This window comes from Micropterus dolomieu, linkage group LG16, assembly GCF_021292245.1.
Source record: "Micropterus dolomieu isolate WLL.071019.BEF.003 ecotype Adirondacks linkage group LG16, ASM2129224v1, whole genome shotgun sequence".
Classification (NCBI taxonomy): domain Eukaryota; kingdom Metazoa; phylum Chordata; class Actinopteri; order Centrarchiformes; family Centrarchidae; genus Micropterus; species Micropterus dolomieu.
Genome location: NC_060165.1, coordinates 19,050,200 through 19,074,590, shown reverse-complemented (window position 1 = coordinate 19,074,590; position 24,391 = coordinate 19,050,200). Strand labels below are relative to the sequence as shown.

General features: G+C 40.1%; 1 protein-coding gene across 9 annotated transcripts in view; it reads right to left on the bottom strand.

Moving 5' to 3' along the window:
* The window catches only part of syt1a (synaptotagmin Ia), a 194,288-nt gene that overhangs the window by 67,515 nt on the left and 102,382 nt on the right, over positions 1–24,391 (bottom strand). For 5 of the 9 annotated variants that reach the window (XM_046072082.1, XM_046072088.1, XM_046072079.1 and 2 more), the window contains one exon: positions 17,744–17,836. The exons of 1 other annotated variant lie outside the window; for it this stretch is intronic. The gene's annotated coding sequence lies outside the window, so the exon portion shown is untranslated. Of the gene's footprint in view, positions 1–655; positions 778–17,743; positions 17,837–24,391 lie in introns of all 9 variants that reach the window. 3 more of the 9 variants (XM_046072080.1, XM_046072085.1, XM_046072083.1) reach the window with 3 other exon arrangements.

Below are 24,391 nucleotides of genomic sequence, written 5' to 3'. Positions count from 1 at the left end.
AGAACAATTTTGTGTAGCTCTTACACGAGCTTTGAAAACACAAAAGGAAAGCTTTGCTTGTCTACTGACACTTGAGTGCACCACTTGCCAGGGTTAGAAATTTGTGAAAGTGTTGCCACGACTTGGGGCTCATCATTTCCTTCTTGCCTCATTGATGTCAGGTATACATAAACAGGCTGCAGTGGCTTTGAGTTCTGAGAAGTGACTTCAGAATAAAACATTATTACTAAAAAGAACACACAGCATGACTTAATTTGTTGTCATGACATGCTACTAATGTCAAACTATCACTAGGCTGCTGGAGAGCCTCTGAAATCTCAAGAGATAAGTGAGGAAGCCCTTCTGAAACTGACCTTTGTATTTTGTACAAAAAAAATGCTATACTACATACAGTACATGTTATTTACAAACATCTGAATATTATAAGCAGGAATTTCTCCAGTAAAAGCTGTCATCTTCAGATATTATGGTCAGCCACTAAGTTTTATACAAACTGAAATTTCCTTAATGTCTATCTAATTGGACTAATCTCAGCATCCTCCAGCTCCCTCCAGATGTCTGATGGTTACTCCATAAATCTCCCCCTAAATTGGCTCGATTTTTCTTGTGAATCAGGGTGTGTTTGTGTGTGTGTGGAGGGATGCCCTGTTCTGACCTTCAGCTGTGGGCCAACAGTCCAAAGTGATCAGGCAAAGGGAATCCAACTGTCAGTCCCTACTTCGTCCACTGTCAGGTGTTGACAACCTGCATAAACATCGAGTGAGAAACGTGGCTCACCTGAGGGGCAAAAGCCAGGATGAATGATCTGAAGAGTCACTCAACAAGGCTAAATCAGGGATATGAATGTGAAGGCGAAAACACTCGAGGACATTTACATACAGGAGGTTTACTCTTTCTCTCTCTTTAAAAAAAAAAGAAGCTGTGTCATGAAACTTCACATTTTAGTGGCTGGGGGCTAGATGGAGCTGTGGCCCCACCAAGAAATTTTATTAAACAGCTAGAATGGGCGAGTTGACATTACACCAGATATATTTACTTAAGTAAACTGTTATTAAGTTTGCATCATTTCATCATCAACTGACCTCGTCAAGAGGAACCACAAACTAGTGAAAAGTGGAGGCATCGGGAGAGAGTGTAGAGTGGTGGGTTGTCCACCTGTGACATGCTACATTAGCTACTCTGGGGGAGCTCACTTGTGGTACTGCTGTTATGCTGCTAGCACTGTTAGCTGAGTCGTATTTGAATCGAAAATGTTAAAAAGCAATTGAGGTCACCTTTTTTGTAACCCCTGTTCTGTGATAATATTAGTGAGAAACTGCCATCGCTCATATTAAAGAAACTTGGTGTAGCTACCTTAAGCAAGGCAGACGGAAACATTTAGCAAAACTTTATTGGGGTTGGGCAGGAATGAAAAACTATGGCTCTGTTCGAAACAGAAGGCAGACAGGTGCCGCATAAGGCGTCACTTTCAAATGAAGGCATTTCTATAAACACTGGTTTTGAACAGCCATTTAGGGCAGCATTTACAGCAACGTGTGACGTCAGCACGCTGTCTTGCGTCTCTTCCGGCTGTCGGTCACTAGCCTTAGCGTCCTAGCTAGATATTGAAAAGGCAAATGAATAACACAGAAGCCTCAGAAATCACACTAACCCAACATGGTTGGTTACATTCACGGGCTAATATGATAATTCAGTGTTGAGTTTTCGTGCTAGTGCTCAAAGAATCTACTAAAACTTTTAAAAACTTATATTCTTTAGACAAATTTCAGCTTATTTGTCCACCATCTTGTCCATTTCTCGTGAGCCACCGCTACCGCGTGCAGATTTATGGGTACATCGAGTCAGCAACGATACTGCCTTCTTCTTAAAAGACAGGAAAAGATCGTTCAATCCGTTTCGAACAACACTCGATGTCTTGCTGCCCTGTTAGACACTTTCTGAGACAGCATTTTTACCTGTTTCAAACAGCCTATGTGGACCTGGGTTAGCTTGGTGGCTGTTAGCAGCTAATAATGTAGTGATAGTTGTATGGTGACAGCAAATATCCTCTCTCAAAGTCTACTCTATGGTGAGGGGAGAAGAGTTAAGAGTAGGCTAAGTGACAAACACATGCTAGCATCTAGTGACCAAGGTGTTAGCTTGCTCTTTTGGTCGGTTAAGCTCGGCACTTGGGTTAGCAGTCAGGAGAGACACAGATGCTTTCTGAGAAAAGAGTTAAGAGGTATTTTAATGTGTTAGTGTTGCTTTATCCCACATTTAAAGGGAAGGCGTGTGGCTCCTCCTTGATGTGAGCTTCAAAAGAAATGATATGGAGGCTTCTGAAGATAATGCTGAGAAAGCGTTACCTCATACTGAGACGGCAACATTTTAATTAAATATGAACATCACTAATCCATGGCACGTTTTCCTCAAACTTTTTGGCTTGTGGGTTGATAGTGTCTGAGAGCAAAATGCAATTTTTACCTTCTCAAGTTGTTTTACTGGTATTTTTAAAGCCCCCAAAAGATATACCTATCCACTTCACAGAAATTGTGTAGCAGAAATAGGTTTCTCCTTCATCCTACCTTTCTAGTTTATCATCTCATTACTCCTCACATTTATCTTGCACTTTGGGGTGTCCCAATTACTAGATATGCTTTTTCCTATATTGAAAATCCATTTTGTTATTTTTGTTAGATAAAGTTAGTGTATTTTTTTTTACCTTTTTAATTTCCTTAACAAAGCCAATACTCTGATCCTGTTTGTAACAATAGAGCAATTGTGTGTGCAAACAGTGATCTTCATGCAAATTAATTGAATCCACTGTAAAGAGCAAGCCTATTTTGGATGACTGACACAAATATGATTGGTCTATTAGCCTATCAGTCATGCTATTAAGGTCTGCCATTATGAATCAGCCTTGATGGTTTGTTACTGAAGCATGTTGGGCTCATTAGCCACTACTGCTCTCAGCAGATCTGTCCAGATCCAAATCAATGAGCTACACTTTTTTAAAGGACTATAACAGCTGTGACCTTTGGAGCAACGAGGTCAACACATACACACACACACACACAGCCTATCTTTATGGGGATCTATCATTGACATAATGCATTCCCTAGCCCCTAACCCTAACCTTAATCATCACAATTACATACTGAACCTTAACCATGATGCTAACCTTAACCTTAACCCCCCCCCCACACACACACACACACAGAAGGAGTGCTGCCCTCAAGGGATATCTCCGTCAGTACACAGAAAAACTTCATTATGGTGAAACAAATGTGTCCTCAGCAGGAAAAAAGCCTCAGCAGAAGGTGCTCTTTCACAAATGACTGGACAGTATTCAATTATACAGAAACTGACACTTATGCTCAGTCCACCAGTGGCTCAGGATGAGCCCCTTGATGTGTGTTGAAAGCCCAAACAAGCTCTAAAACTCGTTTGGTCTGTAAAATGTGCTTTTTATGGTTTTCCTGAGAAACAGTGTACAGCTCACAGAGCAGGTCTGTATTTTCTCAAAAACAGTTTGCCATGCCAGACATGATCCTATTTTGAATGGTCCTCTGTGGTAATAAGGTCATTTGTCTTGTGCAAAGGAGAGGGGATCTATAGTTGTCATACTCTGAGCTGGAGATAAATGTGAATGGCTAAGACTGTGCCAGTGAAAATAATTTATACAGTCAACCCTTTCCTCCCTCAGCTTGATTGTTAAAAAAAACAGCAAACTAAGTCTGGAAACTAAAAGGATAGAATTAAAACCACAGAACTGAACTTAGAGGTCTGTTATTCAGGCACTTTTGATCTTCCAGATAACGATGTACATCATTTACATACAATTTACTGCGTTCTTACCCTGTTTATATTGTCTAACTGTATCTACTGTCAGAATGCTGTTTCTATGCTGCTTTTTTGGAACAGGGCTCTTTTGAAAAATAGAGATTTTAGGAAGCTTTCAAACCTAACCTGTTTGATTTAGTTCAAAAGAACTCTGGGTGCATTTGCCCATTTAGTTTGGTTCATTTAGGTGCTGTGAAAGCTGCCAATCAAACACAGAAGAGGACTAACCAACCACCCTAAGACTGCCTAAAAACGTGAATCTCTGATGGGGTTTGTTTGTGGTGTGAAAAAAAAAAAAGGCAGTTCACAGGATTTTATAATAGTAGATCCAGTAAATCCATTTGCTAATCATCAACTTTTTAAAAAAGCGATCTGTATTAGAAGTGATAATATTTATGATAATGATTTTGTAACCATGGTAACCATGAGTGCTGGAATTTTATCAATCAGAAAATGAAAAGGAGTTAATAGCGGCCATGTCCAAGTCTATGTATGTTAACAATTCCTCATTAAAAAGTGGGTGAAAAGTATAGTGACTAACACAGTACCTACCTCCGCCTCTACCTCTCTCTCCTCTTCTGGTCATCACAATTATCGTGTAATTATGCTCATAACTTCTCTTCATTTTTGTGACCCCTTCATGACTCTGCCGAACATATTATTAGACATAAAAAGTGCTGCATGAACTTCGGTCAGTCTCTGGAATTGGATTTCCACCTTGTGGCTCCATGTAGTGCTGGTGTTGTATCAGTTAATCTGTAATCATGTTTACAGCTGCAGGTTTTGTTTGTAAAAAGTCACTGTGAACATGAACTTGACCAGAACTAAGAGGCAACAACCAAACTACAGGTGTGAAAGTGTCTTGTACTTGTAGCTGGTTAAATAACAGAAGGCAAGTCAATAATACTCTCCTTCCTCTATACCAAAGTGCATATGTTAAAAACAAAACGGATTGTTCAGCCACTACTACTAATACGTCCTCCATTATTCTTGTTTAGTAAATGGCTTAACCTACCATACTATAGCTTTTGTGGTCTAGCTTGCTGCTGTAGATATGAATAGACTCACCGAGGTCTGACCCTGCAGACTGGCTCAGATACAAAGCATTTCTTCACTCGGCTGTTTATCGTCACGCAGTCAAATTCCTCACTGTGGTTTCATGTTATAATTTTCTTGGATCAGGCAGGAATGAGTGTTTTCACAGCTATAGTGGGAATCCGATTATCATACAGGGATCACAGTCGTCATGGAAACCGAGGATGGCGCATGGTGTTAAGCCATCCCTTACACATCCTAGAACATTGGGAATTAGTGTGAAAATTCAGCTCCCTTAAAATAAAGATGTGACAAATTCCGTCTTTCATATTCACGCACATTCTCAAGGAACTGGCCGTATTTTGTTTTTATAGCCTGCCTGTTCAGTACGAATACAACCTGTGCTTTTTAGTACTTTGTCACATACTTTCCCATAACTTATGCATACATTAACACAAAACATCAAATATCTCATATTCAAAAGGTACAGTGGTTACTGATACACCAAGGATTAATACACAGTCTAATGGTGTGACAGAATTAATACAATTTCAGTTTTAACAGGGACGGAGTAATTTAGAAAAGTTTTTTAATGACATCACATTAAACTATTACAGATATTACTATTTTAAATGGGCTCAGAAGCTGTAAATTATAATTAATAACACACCTCAAATAAACTGCTGTCGAAAAATTTTGATACAATTTAAATTGTGTTCTCTTTCTAGCAGCCTGGAGGTGCAAGTAACAGCTTGCCAGACTTTCTCTGATCATTTTTTTGTACCAGGTCTATTAATGTGATTGGAACATTTGGAAAAGAACAAGCTGTAACAGCTGTTGCGGTGAGGACATACTGTTGGACAGCTTCAAAAACAGATTCATGTTAGGGTACCTTTCTCAAGCTCTTGTCACCAATTTAAGCCACATGTTTCTTAATACCCAAAACAAAAACAGTGTGCTTCCAATTATGTGGATTTTGGCCAAATAGGAGAAAATATAGAGAGCAAAGAGATTCTACATGAATGCATGTATGGAGAAAAGCAATCCCCCCTGCCCATAATGACTAATGACTTATATACAGAAAATGTAGAGCTGTTTGATAAATTAGTATAACTTGTCGACTTTCACTGGTACTGTATCTTTGCCGTTTCATCTTTTCCTATTAAGCTTGTCTACAAATTACTACAAATTTCAAGAAATGTTGGGAAAAAACAAACAATGAAACTGACGGTTTTGGATCTAATGTAAATCTGAAATAATCAGTCGATTTCAGACACAATTTCTGTCTTCTCAAATGTCAATATTTGTTGGTTTTCTTTCTCTGATAGTAAATACAATATATTTGGGATTTGGCCTGTTGGTCAGACAAAACAAGCAAATAGAAGACATCACCTTGGGTTTTGGAAAATTGTGCTGGCCATTTTTTAAAAGTGTAATTAGCCAAATGTAATTACAAAATAACCTGCAGATGAATCCATTATGGAAATAATTGTTAATTGCAGCTGTGTGTAAAGCACAGAAGTAAAATTAATTGCAGTTTGATTATTTTACGAGTGATTTTGCATATGTTTTCCATATTTAGTCTGGTTGCGATCATTTATTATTAATATTGCCCAGAGGTGCAAAACTGTACTTGTCATTTTTGACTGTAAATGTCAAAAAAAGTGTAAATGTTCTAAAACCGGACCTCTGCAAATATGTTGTATGGAAAAAGTTATGCAACAACATGAACAGCAGATAAGGCCAGAAAAGTAAGCATTATCCTCAATGAGGCAGGTGAAGGCTGGACTTCACTTGCTGTGAGGGACAGGAGGGGAGCACAGGTGGAGGGGAGAGTCATCTAGAAAGATGGGAAAGATGCTGTGAAGAGGAGATAAATGAAGCCAGAGTGTCTTGGCCACACCAGGAGAGTACAGCACATCTGAGAGCTCACGCTGCAAAAAAAAGCTTATCTTATTACCGCCCCCCCACAGAGTGAAAATTTTGTTTCCCACCTCTTTGTCTCTCTCTTTGTCTTCTTCCTGTCATGCATCTTTTCAATCACAATCTACTCTTCCATTCTGTCGTTGCCTTCTGTATTTCCTTGACAAAACAGTGTAATATGAATCCAGTTTATGAATGTGGGTGGCTATCCTGTTCATTACCCTCTCAAGACCTTCCTAGTTCAATTTTTTTTAATTAACAGACTGTGCCTGAAAATTATCTAGTTTAGATTTTTTTTGAATTTGTAATTACCACCCACATTCAAAAAATATATAAATTATAGACTCAAACATCCATTATTGCCCTGTCATCCATCAGCAGTGAGCAGAGACAGAAATTGGCAAAGCATATACTGGCAGAGATAATCACCACAGAAGAATCAAACCATGATGCATGTTGTCATTAGAGGGACAGTGGATGTCCAGGTCACTCATTCAGAGCGTGATACTCTGCCATGTGGTGTGGAAATGCAACTCAGGGTCGACCCTGACCCTTCCACCCCACCCGCCTGCACAGCGTTGCCTTGGGGCCACAAACAGCTCCCAACTCGCTCCGGTAAACACAACATCGCACAATATGCCCGCGCAGACAACAAAAGACATGACTCCAAGCGCTGTCACCACTCATCATGCTGACACAAGAGGATGCAGCTCAGATACTGTGTGAGTGGTATAATAATGTGCACACAGACATGATCGGAGACAAACAGATAGGCCCAGTTGAATTAGATCAGTGCAGGAATCAATACAGGGGTGCCTGGTGAGCATTAAAAGCACAGAAAAGCCGGGCATTTTAAGAGCCAAATGACCTAACAAGGAAGGGTCCTTGACCAGCAGAACTAACCGACCTCAAGGATCAGTGAAAGAGCTGGAGATGAAAAAAGCAAGTCGCAGGGGAGGGGGAGATAAATCTCTGAAAATCACAGACAGGGTATCATCTAGTGTTTCAGTGTAGGGGTGCGATCCTGAGCAGTCGCTGCCATTTTGAGCAATGGTTCTTGTTGAGACACGGGAAAGAAAACAGAAATGTGTGTATATATATATGTATATGAACTGGCTAGCACCACACACTGCGCTCTAAGGCTAGACTCACTCCTTAGTGCCAGTCAAGCTTACTAGAGCGTGATGCTGGCTGGATTGATTGATGGACTAAAGGGGAAAAGGCAGGTAGAGTTAGAGACGGGAGCAGGAGAAAACCTGAGGTTAGACGCTGTCACTGATCTAACTGGTGAATTCAGTGGGGGGGGGAGTGCCTCGAGGGCGTAATTCGGCTCACTAAAAGCTCTTAAAGCTTCCGCTCCTGCACAACCAACACTTCCCGGCTCTCCTCCAGATGGAAGAAAAAATAATGTGACTGACATCACATTTTGTTTCCAATTACAGAGCTGTTGTAAACACTGACCTCAACTTTTTCTTTCTTGTCAGTGTCTGCGGTGTATTAATTTTTGCCTCTGTCACTTATGATACATGCACATTTTCAATGACTGTTTGAAAAACAAATTTGAAGAATGTAATTACATGTAAATTATGCAGTACCTTGTAGCAATTTCCAGCTACTGGACTGACACCTTTTGGACATTAGACATAATAACAATTTGTGCCATAATGATAAAAGACAATTAATATTTTAACTCATCACCACCCATAGAAAACCATAGACCTCAGAGATATGCAACAGTGAGTTTTGAATACTGCCTATGATAGTATAATAATTATTTTCAACAAATCCCATTAAAAGACCAAGAAGCATTGCAATTTAAAATGATATAAAACAGAAAAGGCAACAAATCCTCACATTGTTTCAAAATTATTTGTGATATATTTTCTTTTTTTCTCTCAGTTATTGTTTTAGCATTAAATATAAACCTAAGTGAGCATACATCAGGATCCATATTCCAGGTTCCTCTTTTTAAATGTTATACTGCTATACGTACAATGCAACAAAATTCCAGTCCACAGTTGCAGACAGTAACTAACTTATTAGTGAGATTTAAACCCTCTAAAAGTAGTAAAACCGGTTATCTTGGCCCCTGCACACACTCCCTAAAGACATTTTAGTCCCGAGGGTGAACCCGGACCACACAGTGAGTATTGGTGGAAGCAGTAAATTAGCACAGAGTATTCAGTGAATGTCAAACTCAAGCCACCATAATCCAGCAACTCGTTCTCTGCGTGAACTGCGCTCTCTCTGTGCATCCTGGGTAATTTGTTTCTCCTGGGGGTTTATCATATCAGGAGCCAGAGAGGTTATTTATACTGACAGTTATAGCACAGAAAGGGAAAGCAAAAGAGAAAGATATTTTCTACACTATGTGGAGGATACATTTGTAAAAGATTAGCCATATAATTTTAATTAAACAAAAGTAATCTGTTAACATAGCCTCTATCATCTTTGCTAAAAAAACTTCCAGGGATTTTAACATTTCTTTCCTTTCACAAGCAAGCAGCCTTGGGTGAGACGACAGAGGCTGTTTAACATGATATGTTAGTGGTTTTCATATCAGGGTGATCTCAGGTAATAGACTCAAATGTGGGAGGAGGATTTTGTTAATTTGGTTTCAAATTTTCAGGAACAACGCATTCCCCTGAAAAATTCAGTCACGACTTTTGGCAGTGGGAGAAGGTGACGATGGATGAATAATGCATGAGCTCAATGTGCTGCCGTTAATCACAGTGGTCTCACACATTGCTATATCAACCCCCCAAGCCCCACCTCCCACTCACACCTCCACCTTTCTCCTCTAATCTGAGAGCAGGTGATGTGAAATCAGGTGGGGACATTAGAGAGCAAGAGATAAAGAAATGGAGAAAGAAAAAAACAAAGTATAATTGTGCTGCCTAAACATTTCACTTTCGTTTCTCTGCTCACTTCATCCTGGCTTACTGAAATTCATCACAATGCGAGTGTGCTTTGGGGGTCAGATGGGTCAGTCCAAATGCAAAGGCACTGATTGCATTCTACCATGCTTTTCAAAACTGGCTTTTGTACAAGTTTTCGCTAAATGGATGCAGGGAAAAGGTGACTTTACACTCACACAGACGTTTTTGGCATGACCCACTTGCCTCTCTATACGTCTTCTCTCCACTCAGCAGGAAGAGAAAGAAACTTGGAAAGCTCCGAAATGTATCCCGCAATGCTGCTTTATCCCTTAGTCTTGCAATCATGAAGACATAAATCACAATTTTGCACATGAATATGGCGTAAATTTGCATTCAGGTCTGTGCACTGCAACTGTAAGCCCTGTGAGACACATGACTTAATGAGATCTATTTCTCCCTGTAGCTGATAATATACTCATATATACAAGCAGACGTCTACAATCAGTGATTACCCTCCATTACTGCAGCCTGCTCTCCTTCACGGCATGTTGACAGATCAAACAACACAGTTTGACGAAAAGGTCTGATTTGAAGACGACCTCTTGGCCTTTTCCTTTTAACAAGATAGATCCTTTAATTGTGGTAAACCAGGGATTGAAAGGTTAGAGAGACATGGTGACACCACTGACACTGGTAAATAGAAAAAGAATAGAAAGAAAAATGCTGGAAATCCAATTTTTCCCTAAACACTTAACACAAAGACTGTGTTTTGTTCTTGTTGTTTCATTGGATGGCTTTTATCAACAATAACCAACAGAAGTGGAGGTGGGGTTCGTCTAAAATTGTTTTTTTCATTCACCAAGAAGGACACCCATGTATTCTATAACAGGAGCCTTGACAGGTTCAGTGGTCCCCACACTGCCTGACATACTACTAAAAAACTAGAAATACTTTTAAATTAAATGATATTTCTTTATGTCCCTGGAAATTTAGTGATGTATGCCTTCATAAATTTAGTAAATTGTCAAACATGTTAGTGACAGTAGATTTTGAAACAAATAAACCCGTTTTTTAATAAACATTCAAATGCTATTTCACTTTTTTCTTTTACTGTATAATACCCTAAATGAAAACACATGGAAAATTTTTGATTGTTAGATCCTTGCAATGGATTTTGACTTCAGGGTTTACGACATTGTTTGACTTCCTGACTGCTTTTAAATTAGGGAGATGCAGTATTTTTAAGGTTTGACTTCTGCTGTGGATCGCACCCAGATTATTTTTACGGCCTGGCTGTTCTTTGTGAGAATGACCACAATGACTAAAAAGTCTAGAGTCAATCGTTCCATATTAGGCTATATGTTCATGTAACCTTTTATAGTAGTAATAGTTTGCCATCCTGCAGCTTGGTAATGGGTTTATATTCCCATGCAAATTCTTTGTTTTAAGACTTCCTACATAACAGTGTAACAGTTATATACTTTTCTTGTCTTATAATAATCTAAATTTGTACTTTGCTCTGATCATATCAATATTCAGGATCTTTTCTGATGATCGCATTTCTGATCAGGAAATTATTAGACTGAATCCCCCATTCAATAGAGCTTTGACAAGGGTTGAGGGCTGAAACTTTTCCATCACCAAGTTTGAAGGCGATACCCTTGTTAATGAGCATGGTGACGCAAAGCAAGAAAGTGGATAATTCATGATAGGAGAATATTTTCTGACAAAGAATGAGAGTGATGATCATATAAAGATGTCTAAAAAAAGAAATGTTTTTCCCCTTTTCATTACGCTTTTTTTACATTCTGTCAAACACAAAACAAGGATTTGCTACTAAAAACCTGTGAGTTGTTGCTATGCAACAATTAAATGTTTCAGGTGTGCTACTCTCAACTTTCCTTTCACCTTTCAGTATCCTGTGCACTTAGTGCTGAAAAAATTGCACTTTCTCAGTGCTGTCAGCTTTGCCCCTTTCCCTCTCTGTAAATAGAGGTCTCTGGTGAATATGCAGCTTTCTGTGGAGTCGAGATGTAGTGATAAAAACTACCTCTTTTCCGCTCAGATCGCAGGAGACAGCACACTGATTTACACAGCGCAGTGACAAGGACGACAGCTGCAGCGTCCAGAGATAGAAAATATTTCCTTGCTCCATACCCAACGCCACCCTTCTTCCTTCATCCCTTTCTTCACTTTAAGCCCAATTCACAACCACTCGCTCTTCATGTGCTCCACCTCCTGCCATCAATGTTTCTTCTGCCCGACTTCAGGGCTCCTCCTCTGGAGGGTTTTATTGATGGGATGTAGACTTGAAGAGGACCCGACTACCTTCCAGAGGTGACGGCAGCCTCTGTGGTCAGGTCAGAAGGGAAAAACCTGTCTCTCTGACACAAGAAAATTAACTTACAGTGGCCAGCAATCAGAATGCTGTCACACATACATGTCTGTTTTCAGTCCCCAGTTTATTAGCTCTGGCCAACACACAGCCGATGGAGAGAAGGGCATCTCAGAGGAGACCACACCTTAGTTTTATGCAGTTGACAGTTGGTTAGGGAAATAGACAAGGCAGGGCAAATGGGAGGAGACTGAAGGGACGGAGGCCTCCCACTTCATGACACTGTTGAGCTGAACAAACACAGCAGCATATGTATCTGCCTCTTTTGTGGACTGTGTTATTAACACACCAGTGGAAAACACTTAACTCATGCCTATTCAATTATGCTAATGCATACATATACAAATGACCCTGGTTAGTTATTAGCTGTCTCAATTAGGGGACATGTGTATTGGGTGAGCAAGAGAGAGGGGTGACATGTGGTCTGCTGTCCACTGGTGATAACAGAACCCCGGGGGCAAGACTTGTGCAGCTTTTATTGTTTCTGTCGGGGTGCGGGGGTGGGGGAGCTGGAGATCCTCTGTACTTGGAGGACATGCAGCGAGGCACAAAATCAATGTCACGCTGAGCACATGTATGCATGCGTGTGTGGACGTGTGTGTGGACAGAAGTGGTTCTTATCTTTCTAGCTTCTCAAAGTGTATAAATGCAACAGCGGGCTCTGAGAACTCCCTTTCCTGTGAACGCCATCACCAAAGATCAGAGAGCAAACTACAGTTAGCTTTCATCTAATGGCCCTTAAGGAAATAACCCGCTTTCATGTTTGATTTCGCACGTTCTTAACTGTGTTCACCGTTATCACACAGAAGATGTAAAACACATCTAATTAATTCATGAAACTGGGTGATTTGCAACTACAGAACACAACCGCCTAGTTATTTCAAAAATGTTATTTTTATCAACAAGAGTACTTACACAAAAAATCTGAATCATGGAGCTGCACTGTTAAAATGCTTTGCACGTATATAGTGAATGCATTAAAATCAATGGTTTGACAAAGCCATAAATGACTTGTACATCACCTTAATTGCAGCCAAAGCAGATTAATCACAATGATTTCTAGTGTGAAATTAAGCATGTTGCTATGGGAGTGTTCGTCTTGGGTACGGTACAATCATGCTGAGCAGTGCAAAGTTAAGCTGGAATACAAACTTACAGTCAAGATGATCTTTGTCAGTGCAACAAGAGAAAGTCATTCTGCGACGTTTTCAAGGAACAACAGCTGAATCTACAGTTGGGAGTGGAGAGGCCAAGGGATGTTTCTATAATTAGAGTTTCCAGCAGGTCGTGGTTCCTATTTGACTGAAATATAGCTGTTTTTTGATATGAAGATAAATTACAAATCTAACAAACAAGTAAGTCTCCTTTCAGAAGTAATTATCGTCACTCTCCACTCCCACCTGCTGTGCTTCTTTGTGGGAGCCAAGATGCCAAAATCAATGCTGTATGTAATTTATATCCACATAATAATCCATTCCACATGGCTGACTGAAATGAATAAAATTAGGCCACAAAATTAACTATCATTATAAGCACAATGTATAGAATTAACAGTTCTGACGTTATGTCAAAGATGTATATGCATTGTGTTGCAGAGATATCTACTAAAATTAGCATGCTAACAAGCTAGCCCTTGCCCGTTCTGTGTTGCTACACCACCTGTGCCTTGAGAGGCAATGGTCCGATCAGCTGCGAGATGTGCGCAAGTGGCAAGATAGTTATGCTAACCCAAGCCCTCTTCCCTTTTTAGATGAATAACTCAACTAAACAAACTCACAAAATGTCAATAAAGGAAATATTCCTCTTTATGAGACTGAAAAATACAACTGTAAACCTTCTGAATTCAAGTTTCTCTCTTTCACCAAACTAATTGCCCCTGTTAACTCATCGCAAGACAGAAGCAAGATAAAACTCACCAATACCATCTTGGTTAGTCCCTCTACTGTTCCATCAATCAGCAACTCTGGTTTGTTTAAAATAAACCCTTAATTCACAGAGTTATATGTGAAAATATTTTGGTTATATTTTGGTTTTGGCTATGTTAGCTGAAAGGCTAACTTAGCTACCTAGCTAAAAGCATTTATGACATGATATGTAATATGATGCCCCCCCCCCCACTTTGTTTTTGATGATCTGAAACATTTCAGCGTGACAAACATGCAAAAAAAAAAGAAATCAGGAAGGGGGCAAATACTTTTTCACACCACTGTATCTAGACGTTGAATTGACAGCAATGAAAAGTACAGGACTTAATCATTCTATCACTGACAAAACCTGATATATCGGATTTTTATAAAGAAAAAAAGCTCAGTTAAGCAATTCCTGTGTAAACATAGCAATGTAGTCTTGGTTGTGTGGCTTTTTAGTCTGCCACATGTTCATTGACTGACTGTTTTCATAAACTCAAATATAAGCTGCTAAAATGATTGTTTCTTTCTTGAAATGGCCTTGAGTCTACTCTCGAGTTTTAAAAAGGATATAAAGCCAGTGAGGTATATGAAAGTTCATCATGAGTATCCTTGACTGCAAGCCAACAAAGATTTAATGTTCCAGTGAACTACATGCACTGGGGCAATAAAGCACATACCCTGTTTGTGAGCTTTGCATATTTGGCTGTTGTAATTATTTATCCAGACTACCTGGTTAAGTACTGAGCACTGTTGCCTGTGTACTGGACTGACAGTCAGTGTTGGTTAGTAAACACAAATAGATTAAAGCCTGTAAATATTCAAACACTGCTGGGCCTGCTCTTCATCTACATTGCCTTCTGCAACCAAAATGTGAAACCAGTCATTCCCAACAGCATTATCTAATCACCATATGAACAATCTTTAGAAAAAAGGGCGATATCCTCCTTCATGTCCCTGCTTTTAAACTCTGAGCTCACAGTATTACTATGGACTATTGGTGCTGAAATTTCACCCTCCTCTGCACAGGAGCGCTGTCCATGGTACTGAATCAGCTCTGCATGGCCTGAGCACGGAGGCTCTTCCCACAAAGAAAGAAATATGATTTTTGCTGGCTGGGGTGACTGGGTAGAGCAGCTTGGACCGTGTCTCAGGCGGGTCCGTCTGTAAGAGGCAAACAAGCCAGAGTCTCAGCAGGCAGGGAGCTCCACGCCCTGTTTGCTTCAGAGCTGTCACATGTGACAGTGTCATCTACAAAGGGATGGGGGGGCTGGGAGGCCTGGATACATGCCTTAGATGGATACAAAACATGACTGGTTGGGGCTAGATGGAATATCGCCTGTCTCAAGAAGCACAATCTCAGTTATGTGTATTTTATAGGCAATTGCATTTGTGACTCAAAAGAGATGACAGCAGATGTGCAGGCTTTCCGCAACCAAAAGCATTTCCTGTTCTGTCTACACTATCTCCATGCCTGTGTTTTAACATTCAGACCAACCCATTGTGAATGTGCATCTAGAGGGATGATGAGTTAAAAGAACGGCTGATCCCTGCTCATGAGAGGCCAACCTCTCACCATCCTGTCTTACCCTGGAGTAGAAAAGCCAGCCAATAAGAGTGGATGAGGCAATGAGTCACGGAGAGAGCGGACTGCATCCAGTGGACCGAAAGGAGCGGCCTGCCACTCTGGGCAGGAAAGCTGTATCGTCAATGGATAGAGTGATCCCGTCAGGACCCTTGCACACACCGACACCCACGTAAATGTAGATTTACAAATATATTTTGGCAAAAATGTAACTGATTTAAAAAGTCAAAAGAGTAATTTTCCTCTCCTCCATCACACTTTTATGTCCTTTGCTTTCTCTTTTATAAAATTCATGAGACAAGTCATTCATCTCAAATGTTGCCACTCCTAACCAAATACCCTCTGTTAACACTGCAAGGTTGTGTGAAGGTCAGCATATTGCCTAGATCCAAATCCAACTCAGACAGATCTTCTTTTAAGCTTCATAATGGTATCGTACAGTGCGTGTCACTCAAGGCTTTACAGCTGTAAACAAAAACACTGTGTGAATGGGCCGTATGAATAAGTCCTAGAGATGCTCATTAACTATTGATGCAATGGGAGATCTCACAGCTGGATACACATTACACACAATGGACACACAGAGACAGTTAGGATGACAATGACATGACAATGCCAGTGGGCGCAATATTTTACAAGAATGAATATTATTAAATAGCTTCCATAAATGACTCCAAATTTTACACATAAATCTTATGGTGACAATGGCGTGAATATGAAAGGTGAGCCGATTGTTCAGGTCCACTATGGAACGTACAAATCCATTTTCCAAGGAGCAACAAAGGCATGAATAGGATTTATTGGAGCTTGTAAGAGATTTGGAAGGTGGTGGAAATATGAAGTCAAAATGGAACAGAAATCCAAATTAATTAGTTTAGCGTTTCCCTTTCACGGCTTGTTCCAGCACAAGACAATGGGCTCAAATATACGGGCGCTATTTGAAAACCCACAATCTACCAAACCTTCACCTCTTTCATGTTTCAAAATGAGAGAAGAGACAAAAAAACTGAAAATGTTATTAAGAACAGAGAAGCTTTGTTCAGCCTCTGGCCTGCTAGTCTATATTTGTTTAATAGTCTACTGTATGTCAGCATGGATGAATGGAGGGAGGGATGGGAAGGGAGAGAGATCGACTAGTTCATTTCAGTTGAATCTGGGATAATGAGGACAGAGAGAGGAAGAGATAAGGAACAACAAAGGGGAAATGACAAACACCAGGGAAGGCAGTGCAGTGACTCGATTATAGTATAACCTTTCATTAAATGACAAAGAAAGCAAGCCCTGGGTTAGGAAGCCACGGTGTCGTACTATAGATACAACTGTTAAATACAGCATGTCTTTTCTTTTTTTTCTGTAGGGGAATAACTGTCTCCTCTGACTATACTGCTGCCACCGTTGCCACGCTGAGCCCGAGGAGCAGCCGTTGATCTGGAGCCTAACCCTCCGTGGGATTCTGCTTATCCCTGCTTGTCACTAATGCCACGGATCCCATCAGCTGTAGAGATACATCCAGCCAGGTCCCACTCATAAATGTGGACGCGTACAAATCGGATTGATCAGAAACTAATATTCTGACACGTTTTCAAGGCACTAAGAAACATGAATCACACAGATTTGTCCGAAAAATGATTAAATGTGTAGATATGTCAACTCTGATCTCTAGAAGGAGTATTTAACGCCACATTATGAGGACAAAAACAGTTGTAAAACAGAAAAGTGAGAAAGAAAAAAAGTCTTTCCACTCTTTCCAGTTTCTCCGAAATAGATTTGATCTTGGAAATTAGTTTTCCTTTTCAGTAACCCCCGACATTGTAAACCTGACATTCCCTGACATCTGTCATCCTGGATACGCGCTGTCAAAAAGACACTATGCCTCCTCTTCCTTATCTTCCTGCTCATCCTCTACACGACCTGACTCTTCCAATCACAATTATAGTACAGTGTCCTGCAAGCCATGTTTGCTGATATGCTCTCACACACGCACACACACACACACACACACACACACACACACACACACACACACACACGTGCACACATCAAAAACAGCGTGTTCCCTCCATGCATCAGGCATGACATGTATTATTTTCAAAGCAGCAACACAAACGAGAGCTCTCACGGCATTTCAATTTGAATAACCATGCTTTCACCATCTCCACACTACAATCCTCTTGTGTGTGTTTTTTTGGTGTCTTACCTGGCAGCACGCTTTCTTCCCTGGGTCCTCTTAACAGTCCCAGGAAGGGGTTGCAGACAAGTTGTGCTTTCGCTGAGGGAGTTCGATGTGGCACTTTAAGAAAAAAAAAACAAAAAGGCTCAAAAAGCTATGTCCCTCCTTTTTTTCTTCACGCGACGGCTAAAGAAGCACTCACCATCACACACTCTAACACCCAGTCGACAGCTCCGGCAAGCGAGCAGCTCGCTATTCCTTCCCTCTCTCTCTCTCTCTCTGTCCGTGACACTCGCCTCCTCTCTTCCCGCCCACCTAGTCCAGCCCCCTCCCCCAGCTTCTCTCTTCCTCCACGTCTCCCTTGCTTGCTCTTCTTCTGTCAGACAAAATGCACACAACCCCTCTATCTTTCAGCTCACTATTTTCTGACATTTTCCCCACCCACTCACACCTTCTCTGCTCCATGAAAACAAATATAAACTGAAGGTACTACTTGGTGTGCATTTCCACACACCATCAACAAACTTATTCTGGTTTTGTGGAGCATAGTGATATTTTAAAGCGTACCATGAAAGCCTAATAACATCAGAAGGTTTGATTAATGAATAATGGTAATGAGGCATTCAAACTGTATATGATTACAGTTCTGAGTCCCTTTTTAACCGCCACTCATTCACACCTATTTTTCTTTATTCTCTCTCCTCACCATCTTTCTGTCTCACTCCACCTTTTCCTGTCTCTCCTCAGGTCCCGCTAGTGTATTTGCTCACGCGCCAATTCTTAAGACAGCAAGTCAAGGGCATTCCCAGAGTAAGTGTATGCTAATGCTCTGCCTCGAGGAGCTGCCTGGCATCCCCTTGACTCTCAGCCCGACCAGATGTGGCACTGGGATCTCCCAGGGAGGGGGCAGCAGATGCGAATGCAAAGGAGGACCGGCAGCAAATATCTGCCGAGCAGTCGAGTCTCGTTTGACCACTCGAATGCATACAGTGAGGCCAATAGCACCTGACATGATGGAGATGTGGATGTTTAATGGTGCTTTACTGGCATGAAATGCAGAAGTACTTAGGCCAACTGCCAGTTTCCGCCATGAGAAGGTGATGATAACCACAGCAAATGCTCCCTCTTTATATCTAATTATTAAATATTTATCTACTATAAAAATAATCATCAAATATAAATGTTAACTACATGTTTAGATATAAAGTCCACTTAGGATTTAAAGAACCACCCTTAATTCACTCATTTGTTAACTGGTTCGAGAGAAGAAAAGAAAAGAAAAGCTGAGCAATGTTAAAAGTTATTAGTAGAAAACTTTGCACAGTTTGTTGAAAAACTGTCTTAAGCACAAGCACATTATTCCAGGCAGGCTACACAACGATGAGTATCTAGTGTTTCCCATATGGTCATTTATTTGTGGCAGCCCGCCACAATATCAATCACAATATCACACTGACAACCACATATTGATAGATTTTTTTGAATAGGCCTATTTAAAATCGTATTTGATTGCAGAACGCCGTAGCGCAGTCGTGCAGCACATCCTTTCGTTCATCCCTCTCTCTCTCGCTCTCTCAACCTCATGAACACAGGAGAGCTAAGTTAATGTTAGAAAACAGCTGGGTTTTTGAGGCTAGCACACTGTATACAGCCAGCAGTCAACATCGACTGCGCAAGACACAAATTCTTTGCATCGATTCTTTCGTTTAATCCATATAACTATATAGCGCACTGTTTCACATGGACATTTATTACTGTCGCACATCGTGCTTACGCTGTGATCAAGTTAACACGATGTGATTTCATCACACTGTTTGCAAAGTGGAGGAAGAAAGAGAAAATAGGAAAATAGGAACAGACCGGCCAGAAAAACAAATAAAGAAAGTGTCCAGAGTATGGGATTATTTCAAGCTAAAAGGAAACAACAACTGTAATGTTACCGTCTTTCCACAGTAAAACAAAACTAACATAGCCTACTGCAACAGCACGACGGAAATGCGGAAACGCCAGGCAAAAGTACTTCTTATACGATTACTCGATGACTTTATCAATTGATGAAATAATCTGTAGAATACTCGATTACTAAACTCGATTACAATCCATATTCTTCAGAAACTATCATCTAAGAAAAGAAGTCACATTTCCCAAACCTTAAACATGGTCTGAACATGACCAGTTGTACAAAACCTTTGCCAAAATAAAATAGCTTATGTCATCTATCTGATCAAGTAAATAAGTAAATAAGATCACAAATCTAACCAGCATTCACTGATACATTTTAATCTTTTCCAAAAGAGATAATCAGCCCTGGTAGAAACATCCATGTGATACAAAGTGCTGCTTATTATAGGTAAAAACTATGATATCTTCTCTTAGGCTGGCATAGATGACACGAAAGGACCAAATCACAGCGTAACATTACAGATTTTTGGTGTGCTGAGGTCACAGATGGAGCTTTATTTTGGATTATTATGGCCAATGGTATTTATGCTATTTTCTAGCTGAAGCTAACACAATCTTACTGTATTAATGGCGTCTAGAAGTCTAGAATCTGTGTGTCTTGTGTTTATTATTGGCTTTGACAATTGTAAACTTTTTTTTCTGTATGCTTCTACCTTTTGTCTTTACAAAAGGTACAGTAGAAATATTCACCATTGAGAAAATTAGCTTTTCTTACCCTTACTTACACTTGATATCTTAAATAAAATCTACTTTTGCCTCTGGATTCATACTTTTTAATAACTTTCGGTTTATGATAAACTCATCAACTGAAAACTCAAAAAAGCATTTGCACAGGCCAATTTATTTACAATTTGGTCAGTATGTATCTGTATGTATCTTTTGGCATGACAGATTATCTCATACTTGGTTTTCATGTATTTAAATTAAAATCTAAATAAATAAATAAAATTAAAAGCGTTTCACAGCACCCTGCTGGTGTGTTTGTCCTCTCTGTGCTTCCTGTCTGCCCTTTTAGCCACAAACAGACCCACACACACATTTCCTTGACGGGCCATGTTGCATCCAATCAATCCTCTCCCCAGGAAATCCTTCAATTTACCTTGCTTGTTATGTATACAGATTAATTATGAAGCATGTGAGCTGCTGGAGAACAGGAAGTCTGCAGCCAACTGTAACTCTGTGAGATTTGCAACCGTAGGCGTGGACAGATGTTAAATGTGTGTGTACTGTGCGTGCACTGTCTGTCAATGTATGTGTCTATGGGGAGACCTAACATGTAAATAAAGTGCACAGGCTGATAAAGCACAGTGAGACACATGGCCTGTTGACCACACACACACAAAAAAGCTAACAGACATATAGCCGGGACAAAGGCAAAGCAAACAGGGAGTCTGTGTTAATGATTACCAACTAACACGCAGCCTGGACACTGCACAGCTTGCTCCTCTGTACATAAGCTTTGGTTTACTGGCTCTGTGTGTGCTATGTGTGCGTCTTGTGTTGTGTGGCTGTGGGAGGATCGATTACTGGGTAGGGCGATGTGGCCGGTGCAGATTTGTGGCCCAGCAGTCTTATAGTTCAACCCTAATGAGCAGGGGAAGAAGTGCATCCATGCTGAGCGGTGCGGGCCATTTTCTATGGAGAATATCTGTTGTCTATTCCAACAAAGGCAGCTAAACACACATCTCAGCACCACAGAGGGCATTCACTATCACAGCTAGGGGCTGGAAATTGCACACCTCCAAAAGCTCTATGCTTGTCAAACGTAAACTGGCTGGAAGATAGCCAAACAATTTCTCTGGGAAACAGAGTAAACACTCTTGAAATTCTATATACTGAGTGGTTTTGTGACTAATTGCTCTCTAAACAAGAAAAATGTAGGCAGCTATGAGCTAAGGCGCTAATGACTGAGCCGGGTCTCTTGGTGGAGATTAATGCCCTCTGCGGACGTCACTGAGCTCTAAAGGTGCAGCACTTATCCGTGTTAAAACAACTACCACAACGACATTAAAAGACTGAAAGAAAATGTATACTATGCAAATATCCTATTTTCTGAAGAAAAATGTGCTCAACAAAACTGAAACCGTGAGAGTAATGGCGGCCTTGTATTGAGAATCCATTAAATTCTCACTTTATTTGGAGTCTCAGGTATCTTGGAGAATCCATGCTAAATGCTGGTGTTGACAGTTTGCTGCAGAAAGTCAAGACAAATGCATTAACAGCAAACACGCTGCATATGCAGAAACGATGCAAAATCAAAAACACACAAACCCAGAAAAGAAATGCAACAGAAAAAAGCTTCTGGCCTCTAGGGCGAGCGATAAGTAGAACAGCTTGATTTTTTGACCCGAGGGAGACCAGATGAAAGAGTGTGTTTGTTTTTTGAAATAAAAAGCTCAGATTCGTTTTAAGATTTCTTTCTCTGGTGCATCAACACTTATAATATAATGATGTATAGAGACACAGAGACAAGGATGAAATAAAATTCCACAGTGAATGATAAAATAAAGAGGGCCAAAATGAAATAAAATGAATATAAAAAATTAAAATAAACAGAACAAAGAAGAGATAAAGTAAGGCATTAAAATGAACAGGTGGCTCAGATAAAAATCAGGATATGCTTTCCAATAAAAGTGCATGTTTAGATTAGGCTTACTGCTGTCATAAAAAACTTTTTAAATCTAACAAACGTTAACCTGTTCTAAGCACAGTACTAAACCGTAAAACCACAAACACACGTTATGCCTTCTTCTTGCAACAAAATCTTTCATCATCTCAGTTTTAGGAAGTGGCACACTTCAACATTTCAAAAGATATGAATAGAAAAGCTAAAAAAAAAAAAAAAAGCTATTATTTCAAACCAGAAGCCTGCCAGTGGTCAACCTAGATGGAACAAGAAAGGGAAAATGAGGACGAGAGATCAACAGGGTGAAACTGGAACGAAAAGGGCGAAATGGCATTTAGAAGAAAAAGGTGGTAAAATAAAGGGAGATGGGTGAACAAAAAGGACAATTTCCTAAATGTCAGGAGCATTTGAATGGTCACTGCAAATCAGTGGTGTTATTCAACCACTTAGAGAGAGGATGTGAAGCTTTAGAACAGGAACAACCTTTTGTATCTCATCTATACCGAACCAACAAACTAATGACAAACTTGCTCTTGACTTTGCATATTATACAAACACTCAATTTGTAATACAAGTGGACAACAATGTAAATCCAAAAAGGTTATATCTTTTGTCATTGTAATCATGAAAGATTATTTAATAACCTTTAAAGTTCCCCTCTAGACAAGTTTTGAAGGCTAAAATATTCATAAAAATCACATAAAAACCAATACAACCCCCCAAAAAAACCTGGAAGCACACATACTCTTTCTCATATTGAGAAATTATGGATCTACGATTGCTCTGTCAGGCCTCCGTCAGACGCAGACTCAGATGAGGACTCGGCGACTAGCAGATGTATCACAATGGGAAGTTTAGTTAGCATCTTTTATTTGTCTATGTTGTTTGTTAGCTTGTAACTAGCAGTGGCTGACACAGCGTTAGTGGTTGTGAAACATACAATAGTACCTGCTACGTGTGTTCACATTGTCACATTGTGATTATGGGTACGGTTTGCATCCAAAGACGGCACACTCTACCCTGTTTGCTGGCAAAACTTTCACTACGCTAGTGCAAACTCTCGCTCTCTGTACTGACAACTCCCCTCTGTGCGAGAGGTTTCAGGTTTCTTTGCCCGTAAGTTTGAATGTGATTTTAGGGAAATGTATAGACATCTCCCTCTTCAGTACAGGAATGTGAAAGCACCTCACAAACTTTGCAGAGATACAAGTCAGTAAAGTCAAGGTCTGACATTTTAGGGAACAGGAAACTCATTTTAGAGTGGACGGGACCTTTAGGAATGTCATAATTTTTATTGACATCCTATAGGAACTGGCATAGCTCCAAACCCCTGTCCTTCTGAGCCACAGTGGCCTATAACTGACAAGCTACATTTTGGGGTAATTGGTATTCAAAAGGTTGTCTTTGCAATGCTCAATATCTGGGGAGGTAATTGACTCATTGGTACATTTATATATATTAGTGGTATCTTTGTACAAAGAGACATTTTCCTGATAAAACCATGCACCTGCATCATGCATGGAAAACAAGGCGACTGCTGGAATTTCAACATGTTTTAAGAGAGACAATATTTGTCCTTGGCAGCATATTTTGCACTTGCTACTCTCCACATACAGTAGGTTTCCTCATAGGACACTGCTTTTAAAAGGTTCATAAAAGAGCCGATGTGACTGGTCATTGAGTGTTTGACAACACATAACATTCATTTGCAAATCCTATCACCGGATACGGGACTTCTGAAAAACCTGGGATTACGTTCAATTGTAGTGTTTTTTTATGTCCACTGCCAACATTTTTTAACATTATAGCTAATTACAAAATGTGTATGTGCATGACAGCTAAGATAAGTTAAGTTATTAAGGATGTGGAAATATTGTGTTTATGGCAATTAAACTATTGTAAAGGTATGGGGCAGGTTAAGCAACTACAACACTTGGTTAAGGTTAGGGAAACCGCATGATTACAGTGAATTGTAGGACTGTGACGCAAACTACAGTCTCCTGCACTTCTGTCCAAAGCAATGTACAATGAGTGCATTTAAACTCTGTTGGTAAGTAAGTGCTAGCAGGGCCTATGGCAAAACACAC